A 19,250-nucleotide genomic window follows, 5' to 3' on the forward strand; every position below is an offset into this window, starting at 1 on the left:
CGCATGAGTGGCACCAAGAAAAAGATATCGTTAGATCATCTAAAGCAGCTAGAGCCGATTCTAGCCATGACTTAGATTCCATTTCCGCAAAGATAGATGCTGTGGAGAGACGAATGGAAAAGATGACTAAGGATATTCACTCAATACGAATTAGTTGTGAGCAGTGTGGAGGACCACATTTGACAAAAGATTGTCTCAGTATTGAATTAACAATGGAACAAAGAGAGAATATTTCATACATAAACCAAAGGCCTGGAAATAATTATCAGAATAATTATCAACCGCCAAGACCGATTTACAATCAAAACCAGAATTATAACCGAAATATTCCATACAACAACCAACAAGGTCCTAGCAATCAACAAGTATCCAATAATAATTATAATCAGCAAAGACATAATTTTCAAAACAAACCACCACAACAAACCGATGATAAAAAGCCAAATTTAGAAGATATGATGACGAAGCTAGTTGAAACTCAAACACAGTTTTTCACATCTCAGAAACAAACCAATGAACAAAATGCTCAAGCATTTAGAAATCAACAAGCTTCTATTCAAAATCTGGAACAAGAAGTAAGTAACCTAGCAAGGTTAATAGGTGAAAGAAAACCGGGAAGTCTACCTAGTGATACAAATGCTAACCCCCGGAATGAAACAGCTAAAGCCATTACCACAAGAAGTGGTACAACACTTAAACCACCTGAAATACCTGTAACTTCTGATGAAACTATTCCTACTCCACAAGAACCACAACCTGACCAAGATAAGGAAAAAGAACCGGTAGTTGAAAAGGTTAATGAAGATAACACAGTTAAGGATAAACCTTATGTTAAACCATATCAACCACCACTTCCTTACCCGAGTAAAATGAAGAAAGAGAAAGTTGAAGCCGAGCAATCTAAATTCTTGGATATGTTTAAACAGATAAATGTAAATCTTCCTTTCATTGATGTGATTTCAGGAATGCCTAGATATGCTAAATTCTTGTTTGATCTAATCTCAAATAGAAAGAAAATGGAAGAACTCTCGGCTGTTACTATGAATGCTAATTGTTCAGCAGTGCTGTTGAATAAGATACCAGAAAAATTATCTGATCCAGGAAGTTTCACAATTCCATGTTTTCTGGGTAGTCTTAGTTCAATAGAAGCATTGGCAGACTTAGGTGCTAGTATAAATCTAATGCCGTATTCACTATACGCTAAACTAGACCTTGGAGAATTGAAACCAACCAGAATAAGCATACAACTAGCTGATAGATCAATAAAATATCCTAGAGGGATAATGGAGAACATGCTAGTTAAAGTTGGTACTTTAGTATTTCCAGTAGATTTTGTTGTTTTGGACATGGAAGAAGATTCTCAAGTTCCTCTCATATTAGGAAGACCATTCTTAAACACGGCTAAAGCAATGATAGACGTGTTCGGTAAGAAACTGACCCTAAGTATAGAGGATGAGAGTGTTACCTTTTCAGTTGATAGAGCAATGCAACAACCACAATCTGCAGATGATACATGTTATTATATTCAAACTATAGATGCACATGCAGAATTATTAGAAGAATTTCCAGAATTACAAGGAACAGGAGAATGTTCTTTAGGAGAAGGTAATGAACCAATTGATGAAGCTGAAATGTTAGCTACACTTATAGCTAATGGATATGAACCAACAACAGAAGAAATTCAAATGCTAAAAGAAGAAGACAGATATCGATATAAATCATCAATAGAAGAACCTCCGAAATTAGAGTTAAAGCCACTTCCAAACCATTTGGAATACGCTTATTTACATGGTGAATCTGAATTACCTGTAATAATATCGTCTTCTCTTACTGAAAATGAGAAATCACAACTCATTTCTGTGTTGAAAGCTCATAAACCAGCCATTGCATGGAAGATTCATGATATTAAAGGAATAAGTCCTTCGTATTGCACACATAAAATCCTTATGGAAGAGGGTCATAAAACGTATGTGCAACGCCAACGAAGACTAAATCCTAATATGCAAGATGTAGTTAAGAAAGAGATTATTAAACTGCTAGATGCAGGTTTGATATATCCAATCTCTGATAGTCCATGGGTAAGCCCAGTTCAATGCGTGCCTAAGAAGGGTGGCATGACTGTCATCACAAATGAGAAAAATGAGCTTATTCCTACTAGGACTGTAACAGGATGGCGTGTATGTATTGATTATAGAAAATTAAATGACGCCACCAGAAAAGATCACTTTCCCTTACCTTTCATAGATCAAATGTTGGAAAGATTAGCCGGAAATAGTTACTATTGTTTTCTAGATGGATTTTCCGGATATTTTCAAATTCCAATAGCACCCGAGGACCAAGAGAAAACCACATTCACGTGCCCTTATGGTACTTTTGCTTACAAAAGAATGCCATTTGGACTTTGCAACGCCCCTGCAACCTTTCAAAGGTGTATGATGGCGATTTTTCATGACATGATAGAAGAATGCATGGAAGTATTCATGGATGACTTTTCAGTCTTCGGTGATACATTTAAATCATGTCTAGTTAATCTGGAACGAATGCTAATTAGATGCGAAAAATCAAATCTAGTACTTTATTGGGAGAAATGCCATTTCATGGTTAAAGAAGGCATCGTTCTTGGACATAAAATTTCAAAAGAAGGAATTGAAGTGGATAGAGCTAAAGTAGATGTAATTGCTAAACTTCCACATCCCACCAATGTTAGAGGAGTTAGGAGTTTTCTAGGGCATGCCGGTTTTTACCGACGTTTCATAAAAGATTTTTCTAAAATTGCCACTCCTATGAATAAACTCCTAGAAAAGGATGCGCCATTCATCTTTTCAGATGAGTGTATCAAATCTTTTTATATTCTTAAAGAGAAACTCACTAATGCACCGATCATGATAACACCAAATTGGAATCTACCATTTGAACTAATGTGCGATGCAAGTGATTTTGCAATGGGAGCCGTTTTAGGACAAAGGATTGAAAAACGATTTCAACCTATATATTATGCTAGTAAGACGTTACAAGGAGCACAAACAAACTATACAACTACTGAAAAAGAACTCCTTGCTATTGTCTTTGCTTTTGACAAATTTCGATCATATCTCGTTCTAGCAAAAACGATGGTCTATACCGACCATTCTGCTCCTAGATACCTATTTTCAAAACAAGATGCTAAACCAAGATTAATCCGTTGGATCTTACTCTTACAAGAGTTTGATATTGAAATCCGAGATAAAAGAGGAGCAGAAAATCTCGCCGCTGATCATCTTTCTCGTCTTGAAAATCCCGAATTAGAAGTTCTAAATGAATCGGCCATACAAGACAACTTTCCTGATGAATATCTATTGAAGATAGATTATAAAGAAATCCCATGGTTTGCAGACTATGCAAACTACTTAGTTTGTGGATTCCTTGAAAAAGGATTATCGTACCAAAGACGAAAGAAATTCTTCAGTGATATAAAACACTATTTCTGGGAAGATCCACATCTGTTTAAAAGTTGTCCCGATGGAATAATACGCCGATGTGTATTTGGAGATGAAGCTAGTAAAATTTTAAACCATTGTCACACAGGACCAACAGGAGGGCATTATGGGCCTCAACTAACAGCAAGAAAAGTTTATGAAGCTGGATTCTATTGGCCTACAATTTACAAAGACGCACACCTTCTTTACAAATCCTGTGATGCATGTCAAAGGGCCGGAAAAATAAGTCAACGTGATGAAATGCCACAAAATGTCATCCAAGTATGTGAAGTATTTGACATTTGGGGTATTGACTTTATGGGTCCATTTCCAAAATCTCATAATAATCTATATATACTCGTAGCCATTGATTATGTATCTAAATGGGCGGAAGCACAAGCTCTCCCAACTAACGATGCACGAGTTGTAGTCAACTTTTTAAAACGTCTTTTTGCAAGGTTTGGAACACCGAAAGCTTTAATAAGTGATCGGGGTACTCATTTCTGTAATAATCAACTTGAGAAAGTTCTTAAAAGATATGGAGTAACTCATAAAATCTCCACCGCATATCATCCACAAACAAGTGGACAAGTTGAAAATACCAACCGAGCTTTAAAACGTATTCTAGAGAAAACCGTAGGATCAAATCCGAAGGAATGGTCCATTAAATTGGAGGATGCACTCTGGGCTTTTAGAACAGCCTACAAAACTCCAATTGGAACCACACCTTTTAGACTTGTTTATGGAAAAGCATGTCATCTTCCAGTAGAAATTGAACACAAAGCATTTTGGGCTTTGAAGACATGTAATCTTGATTTACATGAAGCCAGACGTCTACGATTAAGTCAACTAAATGAATTAGAAGAATTAAGACATGAAGCATACGAAAATTCGTTAATCTATAAAGAAAGAACGAAGAAATGGCATGATAAAAGAATCAGAAGTTCAAAAGAATTTAAAGAAGGAGACAGAGTTCTTCTTTTCAATTCACGATTCAAGCTATTTCCTGGAAAATTGAAATCAAGATGGTCTGGACCATTCATAGTCAAAAGAGTTTTCCCATACGGAACGATAGAATTGATAAATTCAAATGGGATTGAATTTAAAGTTAATGGTCACAGAGTTAAACATTACATACATGGTCCGATGGAAGCCGACAACGAAGTTAATCACAATTTCGACACCACAGCTAACTAAGTGTAGGGAGAATCAAGTCTTTAAAGGATAATATGTATTTCTATTAGAGTTATATTGTCTGTTTTCGTGTAGTTCTCGAAAATAGAACCCGAATGGTCTTTCCCTAGCAGACCCTAAAGAACTAGTCTTCTCCCCCCATTCTGAATTTTTATTTTTTTTAGGTTTTTACGAAATGAAGACTGCCTGTGAACTAAACCATGGTCTAATGCTACACGCTTTGATCACTAAACGTAATAATGACATACTACCGAGTGAAATAGTATCAGTAATCAGAGAAAGAATGGACGGAGTTAGAAAAGAATCCAGATGCGAAGATAATAAGTTACAATTTGGTAAAGGAAAATCAAAATCCGCAGCGAAAAGAAGAGCACGACACCTAGAAAGATGTCACAAATGCGGAAAATGGTCACATGGAGGTAATTGTTCAAATAATCAAACCTATTCAAATACCGAATTTGTTACTTTATGCAGAGACGGACCGTTCATATGTTTAGAAGAAAAGACACTGAATGCTCGAGGTTACGCCTATGTAGCCATGGAAAACCAATTAAACCGACTATCTTATGAATGGGATAGATCATATAACTAAGAAATCTATTTCACAGGTATGTCTGTACAGTTTTTATTTTTATTTTTAACCTTTTGATAATAAACGCTAATTTGTTCGCTAAAAAGTATTAAATTGGTATTGAATAAAATTAGGTTTGGCGACCGAAATTATTGATATCATTCAAAAATTTATTACATCACTGCGAAATTTAACGTTTATTCTTAAGGTATAAATATCTTTAATCAATCAAACCAAAATATTTCAAAAATTCGTCATGAGTTAAATTAGGTCTTGGAACCGAAATTACTTTACCGAAAAGAGGGGCGCATATTTTTGATAATATTTGATTGATTAAAGTGGGATAAAAAGACAAAAAGATTTTTAATTTTATTTTTACCATGTTTTTAAAATTAATATAAATCTTAAATTAATATTGTAAACTTTATAAAAACAATATATTTAAAATTGTAAATATTTGAAAAATTAATATAAGTTTGATATGAATTTATAAATTTTTAAATTAATTTTAAAAACATGGTAAAAATAAATTTAAAAATCTTTTTGTATTTTATCGCACTTTTATTATTCGCAATTTCATTATCGTTATTTACTTTACGCTTTAATTTAAGTCTTGTATTTATTTTATATTTTACATTAGGTTTTAACTGCGACTAAAGTCTTAAAATCGACAAACCGGTCATTAAACGGTAAAAACCCCCTTTATAATAATAATATTACTTATATATATATTTGTATTTTTATAAAAGTAAACTAATATAGCGTTGAGCTTTGTTTAAAGATTTCCCTGTGGAACGAACCGGACTTACTAAAAACTACACTACTGTACGATTAGGTACACTGCCTATAAGTGTTGTAGCAAGGTTTAAGTATATCCATTCTATAAATAAATAAATATCTTTTGTAAAATTGTATCGTATTTAATAGTTTTTCCTAGTAAAATATAAACTATTTTATATACACCTCGCATAACATCAAGTATTTTTAAAGGTTTTACTACTTTGTTAACAATTACACCAATTACCCTTGAATGTAATTTCACCCCTGTTTTAATTATTCTAGTGGCTATTAATCCATTCCCGTGTCCGGTTAAATGAACGATTATTCGTACATATAAATACCCCGCCCATCGTGTCCGATCGAGTGTATATGGTAATTTATAGGGACGCCCAATTGTAAATCTTTATATTAACATTAACAATTTTCATTTAGTTAAACAAATATAAAGCCCATTAATAGCCCATAGTCTAATTTCCACAAGTGTCGTTCTTTTGTCTCGTCCCTCCCTCGGGTAAAGCAATTTCGGTTCAAAGACCTAGTCTTCAACTTATGACGAATTTTAAAAATCATATTCTTAACTTAATGAGATAAAGTAAATTTTTGTTTTTAAATTCACACAACTTAAATATAAAATTCAAAATTATTATTAAAAATTCACACCAAACTTAAAATTTGAAATGCATAAAATTAAAAATTAATATTTTAAAAATTAAAAATTCACACCAAAAACATTAAAAAAACCCAAAAATCTTAGCTTTTAAAACAATCGCTACAAAAAGACAAATTTTAAAATTTTGTCGAAGGACAGACTAGGACATCGATCCGAAACGACCTCGTCCTAAATAACAAGGGAAACAAAATTTTAAAATTAAGTACTTAATTGTTTCAAAAGTTAATGATTATAAAAAAAAAAAAAAAAAAAAAACAACTCCGCGAGTCGCGGAGTTTGGAGGGTAAATCCCCATGACTCGCGGAGGTACCGAAAATCAGAAAAAAAAATAAAAAGAGCTGAACGATCAGTACACTCCACAACTCAAAAACACAGCGAATTTCACAGCGAAAAAACCCCGAAAAACCACCCAAAAACACCCCAAAAATCACGATTTTTAACCGTTAATCATCAAATCTTTTGCTAAAATCATGTTGAGAAGGATGCTATCTAAGAATTACTCAAGAAAAACGGTAAATTTCTACACCTAAACACCATTTAATTCGAAATTTGGTGTTCTTGAGCTATTTTTTCCCCAAATTGATTTTGATGCTTTTTAGTGTAATTAGACTTAAATTGTTTATGTATTATGCTTGTATAACCTAGATTGATGCTGTTTAACATGATTAGAAGCCTTAAACTTCAAATTTTGAATAATCTAGGGTTTGTGTTCTTGAGCAAATTTGGGGCTTTTTGATATAAACAGGTTATGGCCGATTTTTGTCATGAATTGTTGCCAAAATAAGTAGTGTAACATGTCTAGGTAGTTAAATGATCCAAACTTTGAGCCTAAACATGATTTTGAGAATTAAAGTAGACTTTTTCAAGTCTAAAATTCATGAACTTGATTTTTGAAAGATAATGCCATTTGAGACTTGTTTAATTGCTAGTAATGATTATTTTGACATGTTATTTGAGTTGAATGTTTATGAACTTGGCGAACATTTTCGTATATGCTTATTTGAAAAAGTGTAGATTTGATAAAAATGTGAAAATGAGCTTAAGTTTGATATAAATTGATAATGTCATTGTAATTATTTTGATTGATGATTTTGCTGACACTAATGCATATTTGGATGCACAAAAATTGTGTTTGATGTGTTTTGCAGAATGAAAGGGGTGAATCTTCATCCCAAGCCCGCAATGCTCCTGCTGAGAATTTGGAACAACAGGAGGTGGATAACTACTACAAGCAGGATGTACCTCATCCAGTCATGACCTTTTCCGATATGCACTTGGAAGAGTTGCACCCGAACCTGAGATTTGACAGACTTTGGATAGATTATCCAAAATATCAAAGGGGTTTGCATACTCTTCATTCTAAGGTTGTTGAGGTACCGAGGGTCATAGAATGGGGACCCTTAGAAGCTGTAGAATTGGCCGGGCCAATTAGGGAATTACTTGTACAGAGGTATGGTAATTCTTCTTTTAATGACTGGATATGTTTATTCACCATACGTAGACCTGTATATAAAGTATGGTGTGAAGAATTGTTATGTAGTATAGAGTTGAATGATCGGGTAGCTAGTTTAACCGATCGTTCTTTTATTAGATTTTTGTTAGGCGGTTCGATGCGCCACATGTCTTTACTGGACATGGCTCAGGCTTTACGTATATATACGCCTGAGGAGTTAGCGTCTGCCGATTGTAGAGGATTGATACTAAACGGTAGAAAGATAGATGAAAATTTTGATACACACGGTGTGTGGAGTCAAATGACAAGCCATCACCGTTTCAAAGGGGGAAATTACTCTTATTTGGATATAGATAGAGCCGAATTAAGAGTGATACATAGGTTTTTAGCTAATTCGATTACACAAAGGGGTAAGAACAAAGAAAAAGTAAATGAACAGGATTTGTTTTACCATATGTGTATTCGAGACCCACAAAGCGCTGTAAGTATACCATATTGTGTGGGTTATTATTTATCAGCTATGGTTCGGGGGATGCGACCACATAGCATAATCGGAGGTGGTATTTTTATTACTTTGATTGGTGAATATCTCGGTGTGGATATAAGTCGGGGGAGATTATTACTAGAAGAGCCGGAACCCCGCGATACTATAGGTTTAAATGTATACCATGGTGCGAAAGTTTTGAAGAGGCGAAATAACGTCGCAGTACGATACCATGGTAGACATCCACAGGTGGAGAGAAACCAGCAACAAGGTAATGTAGGAGGGGGGAATGAGATGCAAGAAATGCATAGGTTTATAGCTTCTCAGGAATACGAAAATGCTAGACAGAGAGCATTTGAAGATTGGCAAGTTCATCAGAACCAGATCATAGCTCATTGCCAACATATAGGTAGAAACTATATTCCTACACCGAAACCCATCTTCCCTCCTTGGTCTATAGAGATGCAGCTACCATATCCTACGTATGACCCTGCCGAAGCATTCTATAGCACTTATGGTTATGCCTGGAACCCCTATTGGTACCAATATCATCCTTAGTTTACTTATTATTTTTTTTTATTTTGTAATTTGTAATTATTGATACGTTTAATACTTTTGTTAATATTGTAATCATTTTTATAATTATCTAACTTTTATTCTTAGATTTTAATAATTTTTTGAATGTGGGGTAATATACCAAACTTCAAAAAATATGTATATATGTTTGCAGTTTATCTTATGTACACAACAGGGTAAAACAACGCATTTTCAAAGACTGGCATTAAGTTCAGCAAAAGCAACTAATTTTGACGACAAGATGCAAAATATATGTGAAATAACAACAAGACGGAATGAACAAATGATGTGCACCATTTATCATTCAGCAAACAAACGTCAATATATTTGGAAACTTTGGTAAAATTTAATCATTTTCATACAAATCACCCTCAATAATTTAAATTGTTACTGATTTCTTGCAAATGAGGGCATTGCAAGATCTTAAGTGTGGGAAGGGGTTAAATTCTTTCGGATTTTAAAATTTTTATCTTAAACACTTGGTTACCATTAAAAATACTAGTAAAGCAGTAGTTGTATTAGAATCTAGTGCTCTCTGATAAAAAAGAACAGCCCTAGTCTTATATACTGACTACCCAATTCTAGTAAAAATTTTCAAAATTTTCAATTAAATGAACTAAAAATCATGTTTATACATATTTATGAACGATAAAACTAGGTTTTAACACCGAAATTATTGTTACCTCGGAAAGGACATAAATTGAGAAACAAACTAAAATGTTAAAATTCATTTAAAATGGAATAGAGGACGATAAAAAGGAAAATAAAAGCCAAGTGTGGGAAAATTTACCAAGTTATCTTAACATATGTCACATATATCTCTAACAAATAACTGAAAATACTTTTGCTTTGGACTAAACTAAACTGTTTTACCCAATGAAAGAAAAGAAGAGATGGATCTACACGATGAATCAATTCCATCATTAAAAGGAAGTAAAGTCTTCCGAAAAAGACACGCGCTTCTTGATTTAGGTCATGAAGTTGTCGTCCAGACCAGCTGTAGGTTGACGAAAAATCTAGAAAAGTCATCACTAAAATCAGCAGGAAATCCACGGACCTCAGCATTAAACAGGGTCGCCATGTGGTCAGATTTATCCTAACCATGAGAAGGATTTATCTCGTACAATGGGGGGGGGCATCATGCAAATTAGCTGGATAAGACTAATGAATCAGATCCCCAGAAAAGATAATCTCCTTAAAGATTAAAAATCAGCTTTTATGACTGATATTACTCAATCCTAGAGATTGACCTTAAAGATTGAGAATTACAAACTCATGGAATTCAATGATATCTAAACTCGAGCTTGAACGAGAAAATATTTTGATCAAAATTACAAACCGATTTGTTTTCTGAAAACCCTATTTTCAATGCGTTCATTACCATTGAACGTAAAATCCTAGGAATTCACCTGGAATTCATTAGGTCACCTGAACTAAATCGGGTGTCAACCGTAAGAACGGTGGTTGCATAGTGGTCAAAGACAGGACCTTGTGCCAGACTGAAAAATTATAAGGGTGAGCTTTACTATTGCTCCTACCAAGGATAGTAATTGCGTCCGACACGTTATAGACCATAATCAAAAGCATGTCACGGGACATTGCCTTAACAGTTGCTTGTTCAACGCTTTCCTTTACAACCGGACGGTATTTTGCCGAAAGGTAATATACGGAACAAGTAAACTGGACGTGTTGCTTTCCAAAATACAAGGTTAGCAAGTGGGTGACACAAAACCGCAAGTTTTGAGCTAAAATTTTCAAATCTGAAACCCACCAAACCCACAAAAATATTTTGCAAACACCGGTAAAGGGTTATTCCGGAAAACTTATCTAGGGTAAAAACTAGATTTAATTTTCAAAAGATCAAATGTTTTCATAAAGATCCAATTTCCTTAATGGATCTAAATTTTTATAGTCATGTGGGACTGTAAACCATATCGTTACTACCATTGTTTATACCGCCGTATAGAAATCACTGATGTACAAAGTGTGAAGAATAAAGAAGTGATTCTAGTATTTCAAAACGATATTGCTTGAGGACAAGCAACGCTCAAGTGTGGGAATATTTGATAATGCTAAAAACGAACATATATTTCATAGCATTATTCCTCAAGAAAGACAAGCTTTTAATTGCAACTGTTCTATTTACAAGTGATATACGTTTAAATAATAAAAGGTGAAGACAAAAGACAGATTCGACGAATTGAAGACGCAAACGACCAAAAAGCTCAAAAGTACAAAAGACAATCAAAGAGGTTCCAATTATTGATAAGAAACGTCTCGAAATCACAAGAGTACAAGATTCAAAACGCAAAGTACAAAATATAAAATTGTACGCAAGGACGTTCGAAAATCCGGAACCGGGACCAGAGTCAACTCTTAACGCTCGACGTAACGGACTAAAAATTACAAGTTAACTATGTATATAAATATAATATAATATATAATTAATTATATTAATTATATATATATTATATTTATAAATAAAAAAACCGTCGGCAGAGAAAGACTCCAAGGACTGAGCTGTAATTTCATTCTCCGCGACTCGCGGAGTTTGAAGAGGCTTTTGCCGCGAGTCGCGGAGCCCTAAATTTGAAAACTGCCTATAAAGCCAACCGAATTCTGATCAAAAACAATAATCTTTTTCTTCTCTTATCATACGTAAAATTTATATATATATATATATAATTTATATTTTAATTTTAATTTTAATTCTAATAATAAGGGTATGTTAGCGAATATTGTAAGGGTGTAAGTCGAAATTCTGTCCGTGTAACGCTACGCTATTTTTAATCATTGTAAGTTATGTTCAACCTTTTTATATTAATGTCTCGTAGCTAAGTTATTATTATGCTTATTTAAAACGAAGTAATCATGATGTTGGGCTAATTACTAAAATTGGGTAATTGGGCTTTGTACCATAATTGGGGTTTGGACAAAAGAACGACACTTGTGGAAATTATACTATGGGCTATTAATGGGCTTTATATTTGTTTAACTAAATGAAAGTTTGTTAATGTTAATATAAAGATTTACAATTGGGCGTCCCTATAAATTACCATATACACTCGATCGGACACGATGGGCGGGGTATTTATATGTACGAATAATCGTTCATTTAACCGGACACGGGAATGGATTAATAGCCACTAGAATAATTAAAACAGGGGTGAAATTACATTCAAGGGTAATTGGTGTAATTGTTAACAAAGTAGTAAAACCTTGGTTTACACGCAGTCGATAACCTGGTGTATTCATTAAACAAAGTATTAAAACCTTGTTACAATTCGAATCCCCAATTAGTTGGAATATTTAACTTCGGGTATAATAATAATTTGACGAGGACACTCGCACTTTATATTTATGACTGATGGACTGTTATGGACAAAAACCAGACGGACATATTAAATAATCCAGGACAAAGGACAATTAACCCATGGGCATAAAACTAAAATCAACACGTCAAACATCATGATTACGGAAGTTTAAATAAGCATAATTCTTTTATTTCATATTTAATTTCCTTTACTTTATATTTAATTGCACTTTTAATTATCGCAATTTTATTTTATCGCACTTTTATTATTCGCAATTTCATTATCGTTATTTACTTTACGCTTTAATTTAAGTCTTGTATTTATTTTATATTTACATTAGGTTTTAACTGCGACTAAAGTCTTAAAATCGACAAACCGGTCATTAAACGGTAAAAACCCCCTTTATAATAATAATATTACTTATATATATATTTGTATTTTCATAATAGTGTTGTCCACTTGTTTGTGGATGATATGCGGTGGAGATTTTATGAGTTACTCCATATCTTTTAAGAACTTTCTCAAGTTGATTATTACAGAAATGAGTACCCCGATCACTTATTAAAGCTTTCGGTGTTCCAAACCTTGCAAAAAGACGTTTTAAAAAGTTGACTACAACTCGTGCATCGTTAGTTGGGAGAGCTTGTGCTTCCGCCCATTTAGATACATAATCAATGGCTACGAGTATATATAGATTATTATGAGATTTTGGAAATGGACCCATAAAGTCAATACCCCAAATGTCAAATACTTCACATACTTGGATGACATTTTGTGGCATTTCATCACGTTGACTTATTTTTCCGGCCCTTTGACATGCATCACAGGATTTGCAAAGAAGGTGTGCGTCTTTGTAAATTGTAGGCCAATAGAATCCAGCTTCATAAACTTTTCTTGCTGTTAGTTGAGGCCCATAATGCCCTCCTGTTGGTCCTGTGTGACAATGGTTTAAAATTTTACTAGCTTCATCTCCAAATACACATCGGCGTATTATTCCATCGGGACAACTTTTAAACAGATGTGGATCTTCCCAGAAATAGTGTTTTATATCACTGAAGAATTTCTTTCGTCTTTGGTACGATAATCCTTTTTCAAGGAATCCACAAACTAAGTAGTTTGCATAGTCTGCAAACCATGGGATTTCTTTATAATCTATCTTCAATAGATATTCATCAGGAAAGTTGTCTTGTATGGCCGATTCATTTAGAACTTCTAATTCGGGATTTTCAAGACGAGAAAGATGATCAGCGGCGAGATTTTCTGCTCCTCTTTTATCTCGGATTTCAATATCAAACTCTTGTAAGAGTAAGATCCAACGGATTAATCTTGGTTTAGCATCTTGTTTTGAAAATAGGTATCTAAGAGCAGAATGGTCGGTATAGACCATCGTTTTTGCTAGAACGAGATATGATCGAAATTTGTCAAAAGCAAAGACAATAGCAAGGAGTTCTTTTTCAGTAGTTGTATAGTTTGTTTGTGCTCCTTGTAACGTCTTACTAGCATAATATATAGGTTGAAATCGTTTTTCAATCCTTTGTCCTAAAACGGCTCCCATTGCAAAATCACTTGCATCGCACATTAGTTCAAATGGTAGATTCCAATTTGGTGTTATCATGATCGGTGCATTAGTGAGTTTCTCTTTAAGAATATTAAAAGATTTGATACACTCATCTGAAAAGATGAATGGCGCATCCTTTTCTAGGAGTTTATTCATAGGAGTGGCAATTTTAGAAAAATCTTTTATGAAACGTCGGTAAAAACCGGCATGCCCTAGAAAACTCCTAACTCCTCTAACATTGGTGGGATGTGGAAGTTTAGCAATTACATCTACTTTAGCTCTATCCACTTCAATTCCTTCTTTTGAAATTTTATGTCCAAGAACGATGCCTTCTTTAACCATGAAATGGCATTTCTCCCAATTAAGTACTAGATTTGATTTTTCGCATCTAATTAGCATTCGTTCCAGATTAACTAGACATGATTTAAATGTATCACCGAAGACTGAAAAGTCATCCATGAATACTTCCATGCATTCTTCTATCATGTCATGAAAAATCGCCATCATACACCTTTGAAAGGTTGCAGGGGCGTTGCAAAGTCCAAATGGCATTCTTTTGTAAGCAAAAGTACCATAAGGGCACGTGAATGTGGTTTTCTCTTGGTCCTCGGGTGCTATTGGAATTTGAAAATATCCGGAAAATCCATCTAGAAAACAATAGTAACTATTTCCGGCTAATCTTTCCAACATTTGATCTATGAAAGGTAAGGGAAAGTGATCTTTTCTGGTGGCGTCATTTAATTTTCTATAATCAATACATACACGCCATCCTGTTACAGTCCTAGTAGGAATAAGCTCATTTTTCTCATTTGTGATGACAGTCATGCCACCCTTCTTAGGCACGCATTGAACTGGGCTTACCCATGGACTATCAGAGATTGGATATATCAAACCTGCATCTAGCAGTTTAATAATCTCTTTCTTAACTACATCTTGCATATTAGGATTTAGTCTTCGTTGGCGTTGCACATACGTTTTATGACCCTCTTCCATAAGGATTTTATGTGTGCAATACGAAGGACTTATTCCTTTAATATCATGAATCTTCCATGCAATGGCTGGTTTATGAGCTTTCAACACAGAAATGAGTTGTGATTTCTCATTTTCAGTAAGAGAAGACGATATTATTACAGGTAATTCAGATTCACCATGTAAATAAGCGTATTCCAAATGGTTTGGAAGTGGCTTTAACTCTAATTTCGGAGGTTCTTCTATTGATGATTTATATCGATATCTGTCTTCTTCTTTTAGCATTTGAATTTCTTCTGTTGTTGGTTCATATCCATTAGCTATAAGTGTAGCTAACATTTCAGCTTCATCAATTGGTTCATTACCTTCTCCTAAAGAACATTCTCCTGTTCCTTGTAATTCTGGAAATTCTTCTAATAATTCTGCATGTGCATCTATAGTTTGAATATAATAACATGTATCATCTGCAGATTGTGGTTGTTGCATTGCTCTATCAACTGAAAAGGTAACACTCTCATCCTCTATACTTAGGGTCAGTTTCTTACCGAACACGTCTATCATTGCTTTAGCCGTGTTTAAGAATGGTCTTCCTAATATGAGAGGAACTTGAGAATCTTCTTCCATGTCCAAAACAACAAAATCTACTGGAAATACTAAAGTACCAACTTTAACTAGCATGTTCTCCATTATCCCTCTAGGATATTTTATTGATCTATCGGCTAGTTGTATGCTTATTCTGGTTGGTTTCAATTCTCCAAGGTCTAGTTTAGCGTATAGTGAATACGGCATTAGATTTATACTAGCACCTAAGTCTGCCAATGCTTCTATTGAACTAAGACTACCCAGAAAACATGGAATTGTGAAACTTCCTGGATCAGATAATTTTTCTGGTATCTTATTCAACAGCACTGCTGAACAATTAGCATTCATAGTAACAGCCGAGAGTTCTTCCATTTTCTTTCTATTTGAGATTAGATCTTTCAAGAATTTAGCATATCTAGGCATTCCTGAAATCACATCAATGAAAGGAAGATTTACATTTATCTGTTTAAACATATCCAAGAATTTGGATTGCTCGGCTTCAAGTTTCTCTTTCTTCATTTTACTCGGGTAAGGAAGTGGTGGTTGATATGGTTTAACATAAGGTTTATCCTTAACTGTGTTATCTTCATTAACCTTTTCAACTACCGGTTCTTTTTCCTTATCTTGGTCAGGTTGTGGTTCTTGTGGAGTAGGAATAGTTTCATCAGAAGTTACAGGTATTTCAGGTGGTTTAAGTGTTGTACCACTTCTTGTGGTAATGGCTTTAGCTGTTTCATTCCGGGGGTTAGCATTTGTATCACTAGGTAGACTTCCCGGTTTTCTTTCACCTATTAACCTTGCTAGGTTACTTACTTCTTGTTCCAGATTTTGAATAGAAGCTTGTTGATTTCTAAATGCTTGAGCATTTTGTTCATTGGTTTGTTTCTGAGATGTGAAAAACTGTGTTTGAGTTTCAACTAGCTTCGTCATCATATCTTCTAAATTTGGCTTTTTATCATCGGTTTGTTGTGGTGGTTTGTTTTGAAAATTAGGTCTTTGCTGATTATAATTATTATTGGATACTTGTTGATTGCTAGGACCTTGTTGGTTGTTGTATGGAATATTTCGGTTATAATTCTGGTTTTGATTGTAAATCGGTCTTGGCGGTTGATAATTATTCTGATAATTATTTCCATGCCTTTGGTTTATGTATGAAATATTCTCTCTTTGTTCCATTGTTAATTCAATACTGAGACAATCTTTTGTCAAATGTGGTCCTCCACACTGCTCACAACTAATTCGTATTGAGTGAATATCCTTAGTCATCTTTTCCATTCGTCTCTCCACAGCATCTATCTTTGCGGAAATGGAATCTAAGTCATGGCTAGAATCGGCTCTAGCTGCTTTAGATGATCTAACGATATCTTTTTCTTGGTGCCACTCATGCGAGTGGGAAGCAGTGTTATCAATAATTTTGTAAGCATCAGTTTCGGTTTTCTTCATAATAGAACCACCAGCTGCTATATCTATGTCTTTCCTTGTAGTGATGTCGCATCCTTGGTAGAATATTTGTACTATTTGACAGGTGTCTAAACCATGTTGCGGACATCCTCTTAATAACTTTCCATATCTTGTCCACGCCTCATATAGAGTTTCATTTGGTTTCTGTGTGAACGTAACAATTTCTGCTTGAAGTCAAAGAGATGCAGGAAAGAATTGTTTAAGAAATTTGTCAACTAAAACGTCCCATGTATCGATCGCCCCTTCAGGTAACGATTCCAACCAATCTTTGGCTTCTCCCTTTAAAGTCCAGGGAAATAACATGAGATATATCTGTTCATCCTCCACTTCTCGTATTTTAAATAGTGTGCAGATCCTATTAAAGGTACGTAGATGTTCATTTGGATCTTCCTTCGGCGCACCACTAAATTGGCATTGATTAGTCACCATGTGTAGAATTTGTCCTTTGATTTCATAATCTGGCGCATTAATGTCTGGATGAGTAATTGCGTGACCTTGGCCAGTGCGTTTAGCTCTCATTCGGTCTTCCATACTTAAAGGTTCCAGATTCTCCATAATTGAATTTGTTGAATCGGTATCACTAGATGATTCTGATTTAATGGTTCGTTCCTCAACAATCTCTGTTTGAATGATTGGTGGTTCCGGAGGAAAGTTTAATGGTTCAGGATCTACGAACCGTTCCTGAATATTCTCTGGATTCTCAATTGTGAGATTGGGTTCAAAAAATGGATTATCGGAAATTTGAACTGAAGTACTTGGTTGACTGGATGACGATTCTAAAGAAAAATCAACGGCGGTTATATTTGCTAAATGTCTTGATCTAGTTACAGGTGGTGAACGTATAAAAGGTGATGAACGTCTTGCTCGGTGCATTCACTGAATATCCTATTAGTTTTTAAAAGGAAAGAAAAATTATAATAAGTTATCCAATTAATAGACTTTTCTGATTTTGCCCACGTTTTGAATAGCCAAAAGATGCAGCAGAGGGGCAGGATTCGTTTGGTCTCAATATAATTGAGGACTGTTTGGCTCCAATAACCCGGTCCACGTACAAATCCAACTATTACTACGAACCAGAAAATTTTGATGTCTATCAATTTAACCACTTAAAATAAATTTTCGTAATTTTAAGAAATTTAGATAAGAAGTAGAAAAAATTCTAAGTCCTAAAAACTAGAATGGCGAGAAATAAGAGAGAAAAAGAGTTCGTCGCAAAAGGTCAAAAAAGAAAAAAAAATGGTTGAAAAATAAAAGGTGACGGAAAAATAAAAGAAACTTATAACAACTTAAAAATACTTAACTAACCTAATCTTATTACTACAACTAACTTAAAATTATAATCGCAAATTGAAATTACTAATTGGAATGATAATTGATACATAGTAAAAGGTGTCTAAAAATATTAAAGCTTACAGGAAAAACTAAATCCCAAATGGAAATAACTTAAAAAGAAACTAAAACTTAAAAAGGCGTCGCAAAATTCTAAAGTACCTAAATCTTAGTCTAAAGAAAAAGCACTTAAGGAATTCTACGGCAAAGCCTAAAAATCTAGGAGTAAAAATAACTATAGCAAAAACTAAGTTTAAAATTAAATATGAGCTAAAAATACAAATATTACGCTACAATGATTAAAAAGGGACAAAATATAAAAATATACAAAAAGTTGTAAAAAGTACAATTTTTATAAAAATATTATTTTTTATATTATTTATTTAATAAAACTACTAATTTTACAATTTAATAAAACTAATTAATACTAAATACATAAATTAAATAAAAAGTAAAAGTAAAAATAAAACTAATAATAATAATAATAATAATTAGGGTTAAATAATAATAATAATTAATTAATAAACCGTAATTAATGCTGGTTTAGGGTTTTTTTGTCGCCTGTCAGAGAAGCTCCGCGAGTTGCGGTATTTAAAACATCAAACCCCGCGAGTCGCGGGGTTTCAAATTTCAGATCTGGAGCAGTTTGAAATTTTTACGCGTTTTTTTTTTTTTTCTGTTTTCTATTTTTTTTCTATAAATAAAAGATATTTAATAAAATTTATATTATTATAAACTAAAATAAAGATAAAGAAACTTATAAAACTTAAATATTAAAAAAAATACTAAAAAAATACTTATATTTTTGTTTTTCTTTTTATATTTTTGAATAATTAAAACGTATTTTTACAAAA

General features: G+C 33.7%; 1 pseudogene; it reads right to left on the bottom strand.

The window, feature by feature from the left end:
• Positions 1-19,250, bottom strand: part of LOC139886928 (uncharacterized) — a 223,380-nt pseudogene that overhangs the window by 130,529 nt on the left and 73,601 nt on the right.

Source organism: Rutidosis leptorrhynchoides, chromosome 1, assembly GCF_046630445.1.
Source record: "Rutidosis leptorrhynchoides isolate AG116_Rl617_1_P2 chromosome 1, CSIRO_AGI_Rlap_v1, whole genome shotgun sequence".
Lineage (NCBI taxonomy): Eukaryota > Viridiplantae > Streptophyta > Magnoliopsida > Asterales > Asteraceae > Rutidosis > Rutidosis leptorrhynchoides.